This window comes from Lissotriton vulgaris, chromosome 7 (assembly GCF_964263255.1).
Source record: "Lissotriton vulgaris chromosome 7, aLisVul1.2, whole genome shotgun sequence".
In the NCBI taxonomy this organism is placed as follows: domain Eukaryota; kingdom Metazoa; phylum Chordata; class Amphibia; order Caudata; family Salamandridae; genus Lissotriton; species Lissotriton vulgaris.
The window spans coordinates 1,265,641,394-1,265,660,830 of NC_141695.1; positions in this window are offsets into that span (position 1 = coordinate 1,265,641,394).

Below are 19,437 nucleotides of genomic sequence, written 5' to 3' on the forward strand. Positions count from 1 at the left end.
CTTTGCAGTCAATCTGAGTGCTTTAGTCAAGCACTGATACGTGTAAGGGTCTCTCATTCCCGGTTATCTGACAGCTTAATGTCGATGAAGGACGGACGGGGCAAATCAAGAAGCCATGTTTTCTGAGCAGGTTCTTGATTGAAAAGAGGCTGGTTGGTCGGTCGACCATTCGTTAATTAAACTATGGTAATAGCCAGCTGGCCTATGAATCGAAAGACTCGAACATCAGGTCATCGCGGTGTAAATGCCACAATTACCTCGTTTTTTTTTTACATTTTATTTTTGTTATTTTATATAGCGCCGACGTGGCGTACGGACATCAAACCGCTTTAGAATTGGACCAAAATAATCACATCGTGAGTACCATAATGGAAAGCTGGAAATCGGGAGTAAATGGTAGGAAGGAAGTACATGAGTAAAGTTCATGCAGGGGTATATTTGAGATAGAACTTCAGGCAAATTAAAGCATACATTGAAGAGCTGGAGGGCAAAGAGGAATTAACTCAAGTGCCTTAAGAGAAGAGCGTTGAGCTTTCTTTGAATGTTGAAAGGTTTGTGGTCAAGCGGAGGGTTCCAGTGAGAAAGTTCCAAATTATTGTAGTACTTCTGGAGAATGATTGATTCATGAATCACTCTCGAATGAAGGCGGGAGGCTCAAGGAGAAGTGAGTGCAGTGCTTTGTAAGAAGTTCATGCAGTTTTAAATGTGGCTTTCAAATCTACAGGAAGGCCCTTGAAAGTTTTAGGATAGAAGTTATGGGATTTTTTGGGGGGGTGACCAGTCACAAAGCATGCCGCAGCATGTATGACTGCTCTGAGCGGACATAGTTCAACTTTGGGGATGCTTGAGACTAGTGTGTTCCATAGTGCCGTCTGGAAAGATCCAGCCCCCAAACAACTGATTTTAGGTCCTAGTCTGGGGTGAGTGGCTTGATTTCCCAGAACAGCCTTAGCGGGATCTGGGCGCTCTTTGTCATGGCTGCGCTATGACTGGTGGTTGAGATGGTCAGTCAGTCAGAAATACTTTTATTTGATCTCGTTAAAAATCATGAAAGAGTGGAAGAAGTTCAAAGATACAAACATGTTAAAAAAAAATGCATAATTAGATAAATTGTTGAGGGTTAAAAAGGAGCTAAAAGAAAAAATATAAAAACACAATGCTGTCATGACCTGGATAATCATCCATAGATAATACATTAGATAAAACTTTCATATTAAAAGGAAATTTTGAACAGAGAGAGGAGGTACTGTACACCGGGGGCCCAGAAATTATGTTGGTGCAGGAGAAGAACAAGGGTCCAAGCGGTCTTAACTGAACCACTCCAGTTCATTCTTGGTTGTTGTCTAATTCTTTGGCTGCCATTTTCAAAAGCATAATGGCTTTGCAAGAAAGTTCAATGGAGTGGCCTCCAAGATAATGTATGACTGCCGCTCTGCATGTACGTAGCTGATTTTTTATCAGCAACTTGCGGAGGACCCTTTTCCGAATTTCTAGAAGTGTGGGGCAGATGCATAGGAGATGTAAGAGGCTCTCTTCTCCTTGTCCACACAGCCGGCATTCTTTTGTTAGCCATACTTGTTTCCATTTTGGGGTTAGGTCCTTCGGGGGGAATGACCCCAACCGTAACATAGCACGATAATGCTTTTTATGTTGTAACAAGTGATCTAACTAGTATGGTTGTGGTTTGAGCAACTGATAAGAACTAATCACTGCCCAAGCGTGTTTTTTCTTTGAGAATGCAGTTTTGTCCATTAGCTGTGAAATTTGTTTGGTTGCGCTGTTTACTGCCTTTTTGAAGCCAGAGAAAGAAGTATTTATGTGCCATGCCGCTTCGAGGTGTAAGTCCTTTTAGGACCGTGGCGATGGAATTATTTAGCCTCGCTTGCTTTTTGATTTCTTCCCAGCAGGAGTGGGCTAATGTGTTATCTTCTGCTTGCCTCATCCGCCAATAGTATTTGACGACCGCCCCTTGTCTGTCTGGTTTCTGTTTTTTTAGCCCGTATTCCAGTCGAATCTGGGCTTGAGAAATGTGCTGGGGAATTGAGACCAACCTCTTGAAAAAGCTTGATTGGGCTTGGTTAAGGGCGGCTGCATCTATTGTATGCATTATTTCTGACCCGTATGATATGGTTGGTATGAATTTGGCTGCGATTACCTTCAACACATGCCCTGTTGAGCAGCCTTTTAGTTTCCTGTGTAAAATTTTGAAGGCGTAGAGAAGTTGTTTTGCTTTTGTTCTCATTTGATTCAGCTGATGTTTGAAGTTAAGGTTTTGATCAAGTTGAAACCCTAGATATTTGTAGGATTCCACCAGGGTTATTGGTTGTCACCCAGGTTCCAGATGAATTTGCCTTTTGGCCCTTTTTTATGATGTTTTGAGAAGCACAGCACTTTCGTTTTCTTGAGATTAATTGTTAATTGGGATACAATGGTGTAGGCTCCTTGTTGGGTCATTGATCGTTGAAGGCCTATCGGTGTTTGTGATAGAAGGACGATATCATCTGCGTATTGAAGTCTGGTGATTGGTGTTTTGCCCAGTTTTGGGGGGTCGGTTTGGACTTGTTGAAGGTATTTCTCGAGGTCGGCGGTGTAGATGTTGAAGAGGCAAGGGGCCAGCACGCACCCCTGTTTTAGCCCGTTTTTAGTTTGGATCTTTCTTGTTATGCTGCACCCGTCTCCTTTTTTATTTGGACCCATGTATCCGAGTAAAGGTTGATAATTGCCTCCAAAAGTTTTGTTGGTGCCCCCAAGCTTTGCATTTTGGCCCCTAGCTTTGCCCTCTGTACTTTATCGAATGCTGCTTTGAGGTTAATAAAACAGGCATCGAGGGAGCGGGATTTGGCCATGGCTTGATTGGCTAGGAGTGTGACCGCAGAGATGTTGGTGAGGGTGCCCATTCCAGGCCGGAATCCTGTTTGTGTGTTTGGCATCAAGTTTGTGTGGCTCACCCAGTCTTCTAAATCTGTCAGCAGGTTTGAGGCGTAAATCTTGGCTTCAACATCGATGAGTGCTATCAATCTGTAGTTGGCAGGATCTGAACGTGGACCAGATTTATATATGGGATTAAGGATGCTTCCTCTCCAGGAGTCTGGAATTGTACCTGACGATAGTGCATGTGTGAATAATGGAGTGAGGATGTCGGACCAGAATAAGCATTCGTGCTGGAATAATGCGTTAGGCAATCCGTTAGGTCCTGGAGCTCCTTCAGGCCTTACATTTTTTATGGTTTTAAGGACCCGATCTTGGGAAATCTGCAGAAGTGGTTCTGGCAGTTCGATCGTAGGTGTATCATAAGCTATTACTGCAATGGGGATTTCCTGATTTGTGGCTCCTGAAGGTAGGATGTCATTATATGTTTGCTCGATGTGTGCTTTCCAAGTGTCCCCCATTACGTCAGAAATGAAGTGCCTGTTCTTGCCGTTCGATAGCTGGTTGATTATATCCCAGAAGAGCTTAGAGTCTTTTTGGTTGCTGGCATGGAGGAGTTTTGCCCAGAGTTCTTATCTGAAGGCTTTCTTGGCTACCTTGGAGTCTCTTTTGAGGTCTTTTCTTGATTTTGATATTAGTGAGAGAATGTCCTGAGTGGATTCTGGGCCTCGAGTTCGCAAATGCCTTAGATGTTTATTCAATTGTTTTTTTTGTTTCCTTAAACTAGTGGTGAACCACCCTACCCCTTCTGGTCTGCCTGGTTTGCGGCCATTTTTTGAGAATTCTTTGTTTAGGTCTTGAGCAAGGATTTCCCAAGCCTTTATTATTATTATTATAATATAAAATTTATACCGCGCTCAGTTACCCAGGGGCATCCCGGCGCTGAAGACACAAGAAGGAAAGCTCAACTCAGTCACTACACCGGAAACAGATGGGTCTTCAAGAGTTTCCTAAAGTGCAAGATATTGGGCTCTGAACGAATCTTAAAGGGCATGGAGTTCCACAGTGCCGCCACTTGCACTGAAAAACGCCGGCCCCCAGAGCGAGCTCTTTTTACTCTGGCTGACTGTAGAAGATGTCTTTGGTCCGAACGCAGTGGGCGTGTGGGTTTGTAGGGGCGTGCCATAAAGGACAGGATAGAGGGGCCCTTGCCATGCAAGATCTTATGGGCTGTGCATAACGCTTTGAATTTCACCCGCTGCTTCACGGGGAGCCAGTGAAGCGTTTTCAGGGCCGGGGCAGCTGAGTGTCTTCTCGGAACCTCCATCAGCACTCTAGCGGCTGCATTCTGCACCTGTTGCATGATGGATTGACTTTAAAACTCTCCACAAGGGTTATGCATGTGGCTATGATGTCACCGATATTTTCCTTTTTTCCAAATTAAACGTCTCCGATTGTAACATTTTGTGAGTTGGGACATCACTTTGTCTTTTGCTGGGTCGGCCGTATTTATGAGTAAAGTGAAGGTTTGAGGATGGTGGTCGCTTTCTGACCTATCTTTTATTTCAAAGTTTGTGATGTGTGGGAGAAGGTCTAGGTTTGTTAATGAATAATCAATGATGGAGCATGTTCTCTGCGTTACCCGGGTATATGCTTGGTGGCTCTCTGATGTCACTTGTCCGTTTAACATGCCCAATGATCGTTCTTCCAACAGGGAAGCACATCTATTACCATGTGTATCACGTTGTTTGCTAGATGGAACGTGGCCTGTTGGACTATCTTTCCTAAGATTTAGTAATTTCATGTTAAAATCTCCTGATAAAATTATGTTGGAGTGTGGGTGAGCCAGTTTTAATGTATCCAGTGTTGCTACTAGGGTATCAATATTCAATCTCTTTTGTTTGGATGATGGGTGGATGTATATATTCAATATTAGTAGGCTGAAGAAGGTCGGGCTGTTAATTTGATACATAGCATCCATGTTGTATCTAAATCTACTTCAGTGGCCTGCCAGGAGATGTGGGTCGAGACATAGATTGAAAGCCCTCCTTTAGCTCTTCCATATTTCGAGTCCTTCTGGGCCGGGTTAAGATATTCTTTGTAACCTACTATTGGTGAAGGATTTGTTTGCCATGTCTCTTGAAAGAGGATTAAATCGTGTTTTTTGAGAAATTCCATGAAGTCCGGATCTTCTAGTTTTGAGCTCCGGCCGTTTATGTTCCAAGAGCAAATGTTAAACCTGTGGTCTGTTGTTTTAGCTTTGGATGGGTTTGTTCATGCCGTACATTGGCGGGTTCCGGCTGGGTTCTGTTTACTTTGCTCTGTGTGTTTTCCTGCTTCCGGATGAACGAAGGTTATGGTTATTTTCCTCCCCTCTTGATCTTTGCCAATTCTTGGGCTTTGGTGTTCTGGGCCTTTCGCGCCTCTCAACAAGTTCTCTGGTGACTTTAGTTGTTGAAGTGGGGTTGGATAGCGGGTGGGCATTGTTTTTTTTAATTCTATACCCCATTTGGCAAATAAAACCTGCTGCTGCCAGATTTGCTCTGTGATGGAGTTATCTGGAAAGCTTACTATAGTGATTTCTCGACCAGATGGGTCCGGATTAGGGCTAAATTCAACGCTTTCAAGATTCCCCGTCTCGATGTGACGCAGGGACGGGAGTGCTTTGAGCCGTTTTAATATTACGCTTCTGTTAAGGATATCATGGGTTCCCCTCGATTCGAAATGAGGGATGAAATGCAGCTTTTTGTAGTAGTAGTTATTGCTGTCGGAGAGGACCAGCTCTGTGAGATGGCTTTTTTTAAGTTCTTTTCCCTCTGAGGGTTGTCCCGCGGTGGTCGGGCGAAGATTCTGAGTGTTGCATGCGGTGTTTAGAGGAGGTATATCATTGTTCATTGCAGTGGTTGGAACACTGCTTTCCCTGTGAATCCTGTATGTTTTGTCGGCGGTGCACCCATCCTTGCTGTCTCCCTCATTGGGCCAAATTGCGTCATTTGAGCTGGTTTTAACGGATTCTATCGTGTTGCGTCTGGTAGTTTTTGTTGGGGTTTGAATGGGCTGAGATGTTACATGCCGATTCTCTGCGGGTTTGAATATGCTATATACGTTTGCTGGCTGCGAATGTTCCATTTTTGGTTGCTTTTGAATTGTTGTGTTGGTAGGCTTATTGGTGGATGGGGTTGTATTGACCACAAGGCTTGCTTTCTCTGTGTTTGTTGTTGATGTGTCGTCTTCACTTTGGGTAACATTTAGCTCCGTTGTAGTACTGATTACGCTTGGTGCATGTCTTGTTTGTTTTCCCTTTCTTGACTTTCTTAGTCGTTTCCTCTCCCGCTTTGATAGTGAAGCTTTAGTATTTGCTTCTTTTGCAGGTGGCTCATTGCAGTGATCAACTGATGGGCTGATCGAGACAACTACATTGTCCTAAACGGTTTTTAACTGTGATGTTTTTGTGCTTTCGGGTGTTAGAGCACTGTTAAGCCCCCCTGCTTTTACATTGTGCTCTTTTGGGGGACTTGGATAAACCTGATCCATTTCCTGCTGGGTTTCTTTGAATTTCTTAGTTGGTGGATTAGTCTGTGCTGAGGTGTCCCTGGCGACCCCCAGTAGTTCGGACATTAAGTTTGGAACTACGGCTAGTTGATCTATTATTTGCGTGCAATGGCAGTGGTTTGTTAATTAGCTTGTTTCTCGGTCTTGCTGCAGCCGCTCTATCATTTCATTAAGGTTTTGCAGCTTTTGTTCCACCCCCTGAACGTAGATGGCTAGGATGTTTAACAGGCCAACTTGGGTATCTAATTTGTCTGCGTGATAAGTCATGGCTTTACCGATGGTGTCCAAAGTGTTTAACAAATGGGGCCAGACTGCTGAGGGTGGTGAGCTGGCTGCCTGTGCTGGTGAAGGTGTATGCTCTAGAGGCAAGGAATCCAGAGAGGCTGGAATTTCGTATACTTTCTCCCTATTTTGCGACTGCGGCACCATGTGAGAATTTTCGAGATTTTTTAAACTAAGAAATAAGTCATCGTGTTGCCTTGAGGGCGGTGATTTTCTACTACTTCGATGGACAGATTCTGGTGAATAATGCTTGTTGGTTATTGCTTTGACCGGGTCGTCTGTGAGTAGGGCCGGCGACAGCATGTGTATGGTTCCGAAAGGGCTTAGAGGGCCCGTGCTTATCTGATGTATTGAGATAGCTTCTTTGTTACCGTGAAGACCATTGTGGCTCGGTAACAGTTGTTGTTGCCCCTTCGGCTGTGGTTCTAGGATAAGCGGCTGATGGTGTATTTCTGCTTCTATGGCGTTGACTTTATGGGTGTGACCGCCTTCTGAAAGGGGTATGATTTTTAGAATTTGGGGGCCATGGGCTTCGCCTTTTAATGCGTGATCCAGGTCTGGACCTGTTAGCCAAAGTTCTGCTTTTTCATTAATGCAACTCTTGATGCACTTATCGAGGGGGATATTCGTATCGGCTTCACTTAGGCCGTCAAAGGTGTCAATGCTAAGACTGGTATCTTGTAAATGTTTGAATTGTTTAGGGTCGTCGCATTCCTGGTTGTTTTTAGCTGTTTTTGTTTTTGTGGCCACTTTTAGGAAGTCGGTGATCAATGCCCGTTTGCTGCTATTTGGTCATGAATAATGGCTTTTTGGTGCCGATGGTATGCCCTTCTTGCCGCCTTCGTTAGTGACAGGCGGGGCTGTCTCAGCCACTTTTTTGCTGACAGTTGACTTTGCGCTTGGGAATCCGGAGATACCTGCAATGCCCTGTGTTACGCCTTCCGTCGCATACTTTTTGTCGCTATTTGTTTGTCCTGGCTCCGTAGGTGACATTCCTTCCTGCGCGGTACCCGATGCTATGCTGTTGTCCTCCATGACCAACGCCTTGATGACCTCCGTTTCGATTTCTGGTTCCATCTCCCTTTCTTTTTGGGGTTTTTTGGAGTTAGATGGTGATTTTTTCTCTTTAAACTCACCCCCCCCCCCCCCCCCTTGTTCTTCCGGACCTCATAATTGGGTTGTTGCCCACCCACCTTGCAACTTGGTGCTGTGGCGAAGGTTTTTTTTATTACTTAAGGCGGAGCTGTGAATTTTTTTTTTTTTTTTTTTTTTTTTTGGAGAGGGTCGTTATTATTGTTAGTCTTTTTGCCGATTGTAAAAAAAAAAATTTAATTTCTGTTTTGTTTGATTTCTGTTTATTTGTTGGTTTTGTCTTTGTTTTTATACTCCTGTCAATTCACCCTCCTTTTCTAACAGAACCGCTTTCACCAACCAGGAATGTTAGGCTCCTGTTCCTGCCTGTGCTTAGCCTTGGCCTGTAAGTAGGGAGGGAGGACGTCCACCAAGGAAACAGCTAGAGAGCAGGGGGGGGCCGGAGCCGTCAGCTGTTCGGCGTTCTCCCACTCGCGTCCTCCTGCTTCTGTTCTCCCCCGACACCTGGAACTCTCCCCCAACTCTGCGCTGCTGCCGGACAGTTACAGGCAGTTGCAGAGGCTATGGAAACATGGCATACCTTTCTTCCTTCCTGCGGTCCTCTCACACTCCGCCGTCGATGCCGGAACTGCTGGAGCCGCCGGACCGGAGCCCACCGGAGTCCACCGAAGTCCAAGGAGCGGAGGTGACTAGGTGGTGCAGCGGTGAGTCGGAACCTGGTGGGGGGTAGGGCTGACTCGTGAGCCGGGTGGGGGGTAGGGCAGACTCGTGAATCACTGCCGCTGCCGGACCGAGCCGGAGCACGCCCCTGCTGTCGGCGGGCGTTCGTTTGTGCTCAGCTCTCCCCGCTTCACCTCACCTCGGCCTCCGACCGGCGTTTCTCTACTTCGCCGGTGTCGCCCACACCCTGCAGATTGCTGCCTGGCTCAAGCTCCGAGCTCCGCAACACATCCGGCAGAAAACTGGAAACAGAAACAGTATTTTTTGTAGTTTATCTAGATACTACCACTCACGTAGGTCAGCGTGAGGCTACGGCTGAGATGGCTGTTGAGGGTAAAACCAAGTGACTTAGCATACTGAACAAAAGACAGCCCTCCAAGGCTGGGAAGAGAGCAAGTCCGTCTTTCTCCTGAGATATCAGAAGAAATTCTATTTTCACCAGATTTATTGGGAGATGGTGATTTGACATCCATGAAGGATTTCTGGTCAAGGTGCTTGATAGGAGGGTTATGTAATCTTCGATGCGATCTCCAGGTAAGGTTAGGTAATGTTGGCGCACAGGTGGAAGAGGATCCGAGTGAATCGAAAAAGGAAATCTGGCTTTGAAACCAAGTTCAAGATTTTCACTATTTGAGAGCTGTTCTTTAGGAGGTAAACCAGTTCAGGACTACACCGTCACATCCGATTCGCTGCTTCACAGTATTTGTCAGACCCTAGTGGTTGACTGTGTCAAATGCAGCAGAGGTCGAGGAGAAAAAGAAAGCATGAATTTTCAGTGTCCAGGATGCTGAGACCGCTGTCCACAATCTGCAGAACTATAGTCTGTGTGCTGTGGCCCTGATTGGAGATTGTCAAGAAGGTGGGATGACATTTGGAACGTCACGCAGCTTTCAATCACCTTACCTAAGAAGTTAAGACCAAGGTTATTCACAGCAGGGGGATGTTTGGGGAGGAATTTAATGATTGAGCCAGGAGTAGTGTTGCTCAGCCGGTTTGTAATGTTTCAAATTGGATATGGTCATGGTAATAGCTTCCATATTTTCTCAAACTTTGAGATGCTTCCTTCTTCATAGAGGTCTGTTGAGTACCATGGTAGAGAAGTTTTGGGTGTGCTGAATTTGCTCTATAAGGACGCAAATTCCTCAATCAGAGATTCCATGCACAAGTTGAATCTGTCAATGGACTTAGTGATGTCCAGATGAGGCACTATTAAGGCGAGGGTTGCAAGTGCCTAATTGGCCATGGCTTCGCTGTTGAGGTTATTCGTGTCCCTGGAACAAATGTTTTCCTTTTTAGGTTTTAGTGTGAAGGACACTGTGGAGGGGATCTGCAGGTTGTCAGACTAGTTCACAGAGATGGTGAGGGGGGGTCACTGGTCATAAGTGGAACGGTCTGTATATGATATGAATGTCTCTAGCCGCTCGAGGCTAGAGACATTTTTCTGCCACAACTCCTGTTTCCCTGCTATTTGGGAGCGAGGTTCTAACGCCGACTTGGGGCTTACTAACGGACCTGACTGTGGGACTGCGAGGACCAGGTTGCTCTGCGGCGAGTCACTGGCCGCACCTGGGTCCTCTTCCCGCCCCACCTATTTATTTAATAACGCTTGCGTACGCGGGACGCGCGCGGGCAAAGCCCGGGCCAAGGGCGGGCCCGTTTAAGCCAATTAAAGCCCGAATAAGACTAGACCGGGCCCCCCCTCTTTCATCTGTCAATTGGTAGCTGTATGTATGTATTTTAGTAGGCTATTGTAAAACTGCTACATTACAGTAATCTTTGTGATATTGTTTTAGCGCCAAGAAAATGTCTACAAATGAGAGTAGGAGGAAAGCTGCATTGGGAGGATCACAGCTAATAGGTACCCTGGACAATTTTATTATACGGGCCAACTCTGTTATAGACCAGGGTATTAATTTAATGGAACGTAGGGTGTCCCAGGACCTAGCCTTAGCAAAAAGATCATCAATGGGTCATTTTGCAACTGCACGCACTCCCGAACACACAAATAGACCTAATCTTATACAGACACAAGCGGTAGTGCATGATATCCCTAGTGCTCCTTCAGATTCCCAAACATCGGTTCTTACAGAGCCCCTCACTTTGACCTCCTCAGAAGCTATTCCAGAAACTACAATAGTAGATATGCAAGACGGATCAAATATCAGACAATTGCGGGAGAGACGGGAGGGAGCGATCCCAAAACGCAAACAAGCTAATAACAATGCCCCATGTACTAGAAAAGCCAAGGTAGCTAAAGCTGAGTGTAATAGTGACATCTGTAGCAAAGAGGGGGATTGAGGTCATACCTTTACTACTGGGCAGGATGTGGTGCAGATAGATAAATTGACTGAAACTCCTGCTCTAAGGGCCATAGATGACACTGTAGTAAACGACTGGGGCTCAACGGACAAAGTGGCTGGTCCTCTAGTAAACATCTTGAGGAAGCTACTTAAGACTTTCTTTACTCCATTGGAAACTAGGCTACAATGTACCGAAAATCAGCTTCATGATTTGGAGAAGGATATAAGAACTCTGTCAGGTGTCGGGGTGGTAAAGGCGCTCCCAGAAGTTTCATTGGCTAGCATACTCCATGCCAGGTACTGAATAAGTGTTTGCAACCGGCAAAAAAAACAGATTCCAATCCCCCGATGGTTCCTGGGAATAAATTATTAGTCACTGACCACGATAGACAAAAAAATGTTGGTCCCAATGTTCCCACTCCAAATACTACCAAGGACTCGGTAGGGAGGGTACCAAGGGGTGGATGAACTATTAATTTACCACCAGAAGCCTGCCCCTATGTAGTGGTGCTGACAGGGGTTCCGGAACTGGGTAAAACAACTACGGAACCTTTTTGGGCATTGAAAAATAAGGTAACCCACTGGCTCAACATCAACCGCCCTTTAACATCAAACCTAACGAGTAAACTTTTAATGGTACGTAGGGTACCTTGGTTGGGGTACAATAGGAAAACTTCGTATGGGTACTGTGTGGTCGTGAATTTTGAGGATCCACGAACGGTGAACCATATTTGCTTGTGGGGTCTGCAAAATAATGGGAGTGCTATAGCAACTAGACCACTTTCATGTTTTTACATACCGGAGGAGCAATTTGACTTTGGAGGGAACTGGACCAGGGTTATCCACTGTGCAAGTGGTGGGATGGAACACAGTGGCCATGGGCATATTGACAGCTGGGGAGGGGCCCCTACGGCTAACAGATTTAGTTGTTTGGAATCAGTAGATTGACTGCAGCAGATCAAGGGGAAATTAACTGGTAGTTATGGGGGCCTATGTTTGCAAAATTCTAAGACTAAAAATGATATTAAAGCTAAAGGAGCCAAAGCTTGAAACTATGATCATGGCAAAATTATTCACTGTTGCCTTGTGGGAGAGTATTGTTCTCCATATGTTGATTCTGGTGGGGACAGGCCGTGGGCTGACTGCGTACAGAGTGAGATTGTGTCTACTGACGCCCATGACCAGGAGAAGCGAATGCCCACGGAGAGTTTAGATTTAGGCACTGCAACGGTTTCATGTGTCAATAGTGTAGGCGTGTGTATAAACTTTCCAGTTGAGACGGGTCCACCTGGTAATATATGTACAGAACCTATGCCTGGGAGGGATGACTTAAAAAACCAGGGTCAATCCAATAACAGTAACTGTAAAAGTCCAGCACAAAATATGAAAATAATATCTTGGAATATAGCTGGTCTCGGGAAAAATTTGATTGACCCAGAGTGGCCTAAATACATAGAGACAAGTGCGTTTTGCCTTCTCCATGAAACTTGGTCACTAAATACTCCCCACAGAGTAGGATATAAGACTTTTGGAATTAATGCAATACCCTCCGCAAGAGGCAGACCTTCAGGGGCCCTTATCATTTGGGTAAGTGTTACCCTGAAAATAAATATTGAAGTAATGGATGCCAATTCTATGGATATTCTGGTACTTAAAGTTAGTACACGTGATGGGAAGGTGTTATATTTAAATAATGTCTATAACCGACCCTCTGCACTATCTAAAGAGTCATCGACTCTGGGGGAGTTGGATTCTTTTCTCAACAGAATGGTAGATAATCAACCAGTAATAATAGCCGGGGACTTGAATTGTAGTTACGAGCCAATCCTAGGATTAGAGGACGTATTCGAAGAGGAGGATAGAGTGAATAATATCCCTTCGCTTGACACTGTAGACCCTGTATATTGCTCAGTCTTGGCTGCCCAAATAATGAAGCTGACTGCCGAACACGGCCAAAGGGCATGTAATGGCCGCCTTCCGGCAGATGTAGCAAAAAGACCTACTTTCGTAAGAAATAAATCAAAAAGTAATCTTGATTATATAATTGTCTCCTTGGACATATGGCAATACATGGTTGATTTGGAGATCGAGGTCAGATGTGAGAGTGATCATTATCCATTGGACTTATTAATTGACTCAAGTTTGCTTAATGGGGTTGGAATCGGTAGCCCCATAGACAGTCAAACTGTAAGGTGTGATGAAACTTTAGTAAGTAACAATAGGCGGGCTCTAAGGTGGTCCCCCATATTAGTGCATGGTGAAATCCTGGCAGAAATCTATCTACTTTTTTCCAGGGGGCAGCGGGTCCCAACGGGCTTCCAAACTCCATCTTTAAACACTCACCTGAATTCTGGGCAGAATATTTAACACCACTTTTTAACGCAATTTACAACCAGAAAAAACTGCCCAGATCCTGGAACGGGAGCATAATTCACCACATTTTCAAACAAGGTGATCACAATGAGGCTGGGAACTATAGGCTGATTTCACTGATGGATGTGGAGGCAACACTATATTAGTCATGCTTATTATCACACCTTCATGAATGGATGGAAACCACAAATATAATACCAATGTTCCAAACGGGTTTCCGGCCAAGAACCGGTACACTAACAAACCTGATAACCCTGTCTCTGTTTAAAGAAAAAGCAGAAAAATGGAAGACAAGACTGTGCGCTTGTTTTATAGACCTGCGAGCAGCCTTCGACAGGGTGACCAGAACCCGACTGTGGGAAAAACTAAGATCATGGGGCCTCCCGAAGAAATTACTGGAGGCAATTATAAGCTTGTATAGTAACACCTGGGCTCGAGTTAAATTGGGAGACGGTTGCAGCGTCTCGGCCGAAATTACAACACAACAGGGCCGAAACAAGGCCTTGTACTGGCACCAAGTTTATTCAACCTATATATGGCAGACATCGTCAGTCACATGGAGGTCGGGGAAGGTCATCCTCCCTACCTGTCAAAAATCCCAATCCCCTTCCTGCAGTATGCGGATGACATTGTCGTTCTGAGTCAAACGCCAATAGGCCTGCAAAGGATGATTAACAACTTGGTAACTTATTTGGAACACGAATGCTTGGAACTAAATAAAGACAAAACCAAAGTGATCCGCATTGTGAGTCCAAAACAGACAGCATTCAAATGGTACGCAAATAGTACCCCAATAAAGGAGGAAACATCATATAAGTACCTAGGTCTGAAACTGGGGCGAGGCCAAACGAACAAAGAACACAAAACAGATCTAAAAGCAAAAACACAGTCCTTGATCTACGCATACCGACAATTGCAAAAAAAACTAAGCTACCCAAACTACAGACATCTGCTGGAAGTGATGAAAGCACAATCCCTACCCACCTTGTCATATGCATTGGTCACCTGGTGTGGTAAGGAAGCGGGGCTGTTAAACAGTTTACAAACAAAGATATACAAAGCCGCCCTAAACCTCCCAAAATCGGCAGCACCGGCGCAGGTTCGTCTAGAATTTGGCCTTCTGAACCAGAAGTTTCGCAGTATGGGAACCTTTGTGAAACTCTGCCACAAACTACGAACGTCAGAAAAAGGCTCACTGGATAACCTGTATTGGGAAGAAATCGCCACTCAGCAGAAACAACACGTGCCAAACAGTTGGGGAGATTTTTTGTCCCAATCCTTGATCTGTATAGGAATTGAAGAAACTTGGGGCTCAATGCCAGATAGAAATACCTTTGACAAAATCGCAAACAATGCTGTCAAATGGGAAGCCTATCTGGAAGATAAAACAAGTACAGCAAAACGACGACACAGGTGGACCGTGATACATTCATACTCCGGGATAAAGCCACAGACGTATCTGGAAAGTCACTTCAATAGGTTCCTAAAACAAAGATATATAAAACATTGATTAGGCCTACAGTTTTCAAAGGACTTGTTACCATCCTGGCAAAATTGTTACATTGACTCTCATTGTCGTCTATGTGGATATCAAAATGAATCATTAACTCACTTATTATGTGCTTGCCCGGCGCTTAATGATTTGAGGAGACGGCTTTTAAAGGACATTTTTAACAAATTGGACATTCGGACATGTAAGCAAGCGGTAATTCGATGGCTAGATGGATCATCTCCTATGTTGGCATGTAGGGGGGTTAAATATATAATGAAAGCACAATCCCTCCTACAGCAAGCCGAACAGGGAATTATAGGAAAAAACTGAAATATATTTCATTTTATTCTTCATATGACCAACAGACTCTAATATAAGTAATAGTTACATATGTGTTTTTAACTTTTTACAAATGTTTTTGTAATAATTTTTAATAATTTTATACAATAAAATTGACTTGACTTGACCAACATGTTTTCCCCCTATGTAACTGCTCCCTTGGAGGCAATAAATTCTGTTAAATTCATGGACATACATAATGAATTTTTTGCACTATTAAAATCTTAGTCTTTAAAATGCCCAAAAAAGCTCACCAAAAGCCAATCAACTTATCTCATAGTAAGCCATGGTATGGCAAAACATGTAGGCAAGCAAAAACCAGCCTACTAATGGCAGTAAAATCTAAAACTTTGATCGAAATTAGGCAGGCGAGAAGGGACTACAATCAAATCCAGATGGCTGAAAGAAGAGCCTATGAAGAAGCTAGTTGGGCTGATCTGTTGGTAGCAGCTAAGACAAAGGACAATGTTGCCTTTTGGAAATTGGTGGCAAATGGGAACCTTGTGGGAAAAGTTGCAAAAGACGTATATCTAGATGAACTTACCTGGGTAACCCATTTCACAGAGTTATTTCAAAAACCCAATTTTGCTAATGCTGCCAGGGAGGACGCCCCGTGGCTCATTTCCTCTGAACCTAAACTTGAATTTAGCCTGGAGGAAACAGAAACGGCTATTAATACTGTCAAAAATGGCAAAGCACCAGGCCTTGACAAAGTTCCTGGTGACTTGTACAAACGCGAGCTAAGCGTTTGGGCACCTTATATTAATTATTTATGCAACATACTGGCATCTGGGGTTGATTTTCCAGATAGCTGGAGGGGTGCAGAGATTGTTTTAATTTTTAAAAAGGGTGATCGGTCTGATACATCCAATTACCGTCCAATTAGTTTAATGGACATACTCCAGAAAATTTACTCTAGACATATTTTAACCAGAGTAAACATATGGATGGAGGATAATTCGATACTTACCAAGTTCCAAGCAGGATTTAGAAATAGTGTCAGTACTGTGGACCAGGTCTTTAGATTTTGCTGTCTCTATTGGAAATACGTGCACATAAGGATAGGTCACCTTTATGTTGCGTTTGTAGATCTTAGAGCAGCGTTCGACCTGGTCCCACGAGATCTCCTCTGGGATTCTTTGTATGTGCAAGGGTTACCACCTTCCCTGCTTGATCAGATAATAAAGCTGCATACTAAGAACTATGCGAAGGTACGATGGGGGCCAAACGGGGAACTTACACAAAACATACCAATTGAGCGTGGGGTCCGACAGTGCTGCGTGTTGGCCCCAACGCTATTTTCACTGTATGTGAATGATATCCCCGCACACTTGTTAGGGTGTACTAACGACTCCCCCAAATTGAATGGTGAAAAGGTCCCAGCGTTATTATTCGCGGACGACACCATATTGATCTCTCAAACTCCCAGGGGTCTCCATGCACTTTTAGACTCATTTAAACAGTACTGTGATAAAAAGGGACTGGAGATAAATGTTAAAAAAACCAAATACATGGCCCTAAATCCCCATAAATCCAAATTGGCGAACTTGGTACTCAATAGCCAAAAATTAGAATCAGTACTGAGTTTTATTTTTTTGGGGGTCTCCATTGATTCTAAATTCACATGGAAGACACAATTAGAGAAAAGCAAACTGATGTTTACACAGAACACAATCTCAATTATAAACAAGCATTGGAAATGCAATAGGTCTCGCATCATTAGAGTTAGTGCTTTTAGAATTGTTTATGTTTTTTTTTTGTAAATCTTTAGCATTTTTGTTTCCTGTAGCCAATGCTAAAGAATTACAAATAAAAAAAGCCATAAACATTTCTAAAAGCTCTAACTCAAATGCTGCGAGACCTATTGCACTGTCGGCTGGGGTTTTTTGATGGTGCTGTGCTGGGAGAGAGAGTGGGGAGGGGTTGAAGAAGGGAGGGGGCGTAGAGCAGGGGGCGGAGCTATTGTATTAGTGCTCAACCCGTACCTCTGGGTTTTTCAAATGCATTGTGGGTGAGGGAGTTTAGATTCCATTTCTTTGCGGCGCAGAGTGGGTTCTGCCAGGTCTCGGACCAGACAGTAATTAAAAGCTGACTTTGACACTGGTCTCTACTATTCCTTTATTCATGCCCATAACGTCACAGCCAAAAACACTGATTGATGCAACGATGATAAGCGCCCTTGTGGTAATCCCTATGAGCGATACAGGCACTGTATGTATGTGCATTCCCTAAGAGTATTTACTTTTTCTTATGTTATATTTTTTTGAGTTTTTCTCATGTGAGACCAAACTCTTGATTAGTGTATTGTGAACTGAGTTTATTCTAGGTGTTTGGATGAGTTCAGATTGTGGTCAAGTGTAACAACTGATGGTATTTTATGTGGAAAGAGTGTAACAGTGGTATACACTGCTGTTAAAATATTGATAGCATCAAAGGAAAAGAAAATGCTGTATGTAAGGCAGAGAGGGAGGGGCGTGGCTTTGACTCCGCCGAGCATGGTCGCCTGAGCCCCGAGCTCCGGGCTGATCTCGGTATTTATCCTGACCGAGAACCTCCCCGGCGGCGCCACTGACCCGGCGTGGTTCCTGACCGACATGGAGCACCTCGGCATCGGCCGAACAAGAGAGGGGACCCGCGGCTGTCTGCAGGCGGCCACTGAAACGGAGCACGGACTGCGGCGGTTGGCCATTTTGCAGAGGGCCCGCTGCGGCCCACTGATCCCCGACCTCGATTGCTGAGGGGTCGACTGGGGACCCGGCCTATGTGGAGGGCCAGGGATCGGAGCAGACCGGGACACGGCCCATTGGCGGGGATAGACGCGGGCGCCTGGCGCTGTGGCCCGCGTACTGGTGGTCCCGTCTGACCAGCGGTAACGACTGGAGGTCCCGACGAGAGGGGGCTGTGGCGTCATCGCCTCCGGGCGGCGGAGTGGAGTGGTCCCGGAAGGGGGCCCATCATACGGCGGACCCGGCGGGGCAGCTACTCGGGTGCGCCGGTCTGCCTTGTTTGGTGCACCGGAACCACGGACCCCGACTGGGGAGCAGAGACACCTCGGAGCTGTGAGAGTGGAGTGGCGCCTGGCCTGCTGGGGCCTCAATAGCCATGCTGGAAGACTAGAGGCCATTGGATTTGCGGTTTGCCCAGGATCGGACGGAGAGGGGCCCTGCCCTTGGCCCAGTGCAGACACGGCTGGTGACGTCTTGGTGTCTACGCCACAGGTCCCTGGACTTGGGAGGACTTCTGGCCCCCCGGCGCGGCCCTCCTGTGCACGGGTGAGGACCTGAGGGCGTGTTGGCGCTCCCCCTAGATCTGCCATCTGGGTATCCTGGTTCTCACAGAGGGGCCGGGGTGGCCTAGCGTCACTGGTGGGCCTCATTGACGGACGTGGGGCCTAGCGAGTGGGAGCCCCCATTGGAGCACCGGGTACCTGAGGCCGGACGGCGCCACCTGGAGCGATCTTGTGGACGCAGTTCCGGCTCTTTGCTCAGACCGACCTGAGGGGCGGCGGCCCCCATTGCCAACCGGACCACACCTTGGGACAGACTCTTGGCGATTGGCATAAGTGAGAGAACCGTTGGTGCGACATGGAAAAACCACGGAAGGGAGCGGGCACGGCACCACCGGACCAGTCTGAAGATTCTCTTGAGGCCCATGACCAGCGGCTGACGGATGGCCAGGCTACAGGGCTGCAACAGCAACAGATGGACCAGATCCTCAAGGCCATAGGGGACACAAGAGAGGCGCTACGACAGGACATCGCTCAGGTCTCCACAGGCCTTGGCCTCCTGAAGGCGGACCACGACAAGCTCGCTGATCGAGTCAAGGCAGCTGAGCTGGTGCTGGAGACGCTGGAACCGGCCCAGAGAACATCGGACGCCGCATTGGAGGATCTAACGCGCAGGGTGCGGCAACTGGAGAAGAGAGCGGCTGACGCAGAAGGGCGCAACAGGCGCAATAACATTTGCGTGGTGGGTCTACCCGAAAATGTCGAAGGGGGCGACATGGTCTCGTATCTGGAGAACTGGCTGCGAGATGTGGTGGTCCCTGAGGGCCTGACGCACTTCTATACACTGGAAAGAGCTCATAGGGTTCCGGCTCGACCTCCGGCCCCGGGCCGCCATCCCCCCGACCAGTGATAGCCCGGCTGCTACATTTCAGGGACCGGGACATTATCCTGCGGCACGCCAGGTCGGATGGCCCGTACAAGGTGGACAACGCATCCGTGTCTCTATTTCCCGATTATTCCCAGGAGGTCCAACGCTGCCGCTTCTCCTTCGTCGCTGTTAAGAGGGCTCTCCGCGACGTGGGGGTGCAGTACTCTTTGCTGTTCCCTGCGCGCTTGAAGGTGCTGGTAGATGGAGTGGCGACGTTCTGCGACACACCAGACTACGCTTGGCAGTGGTTGGAACGGTACAGAGC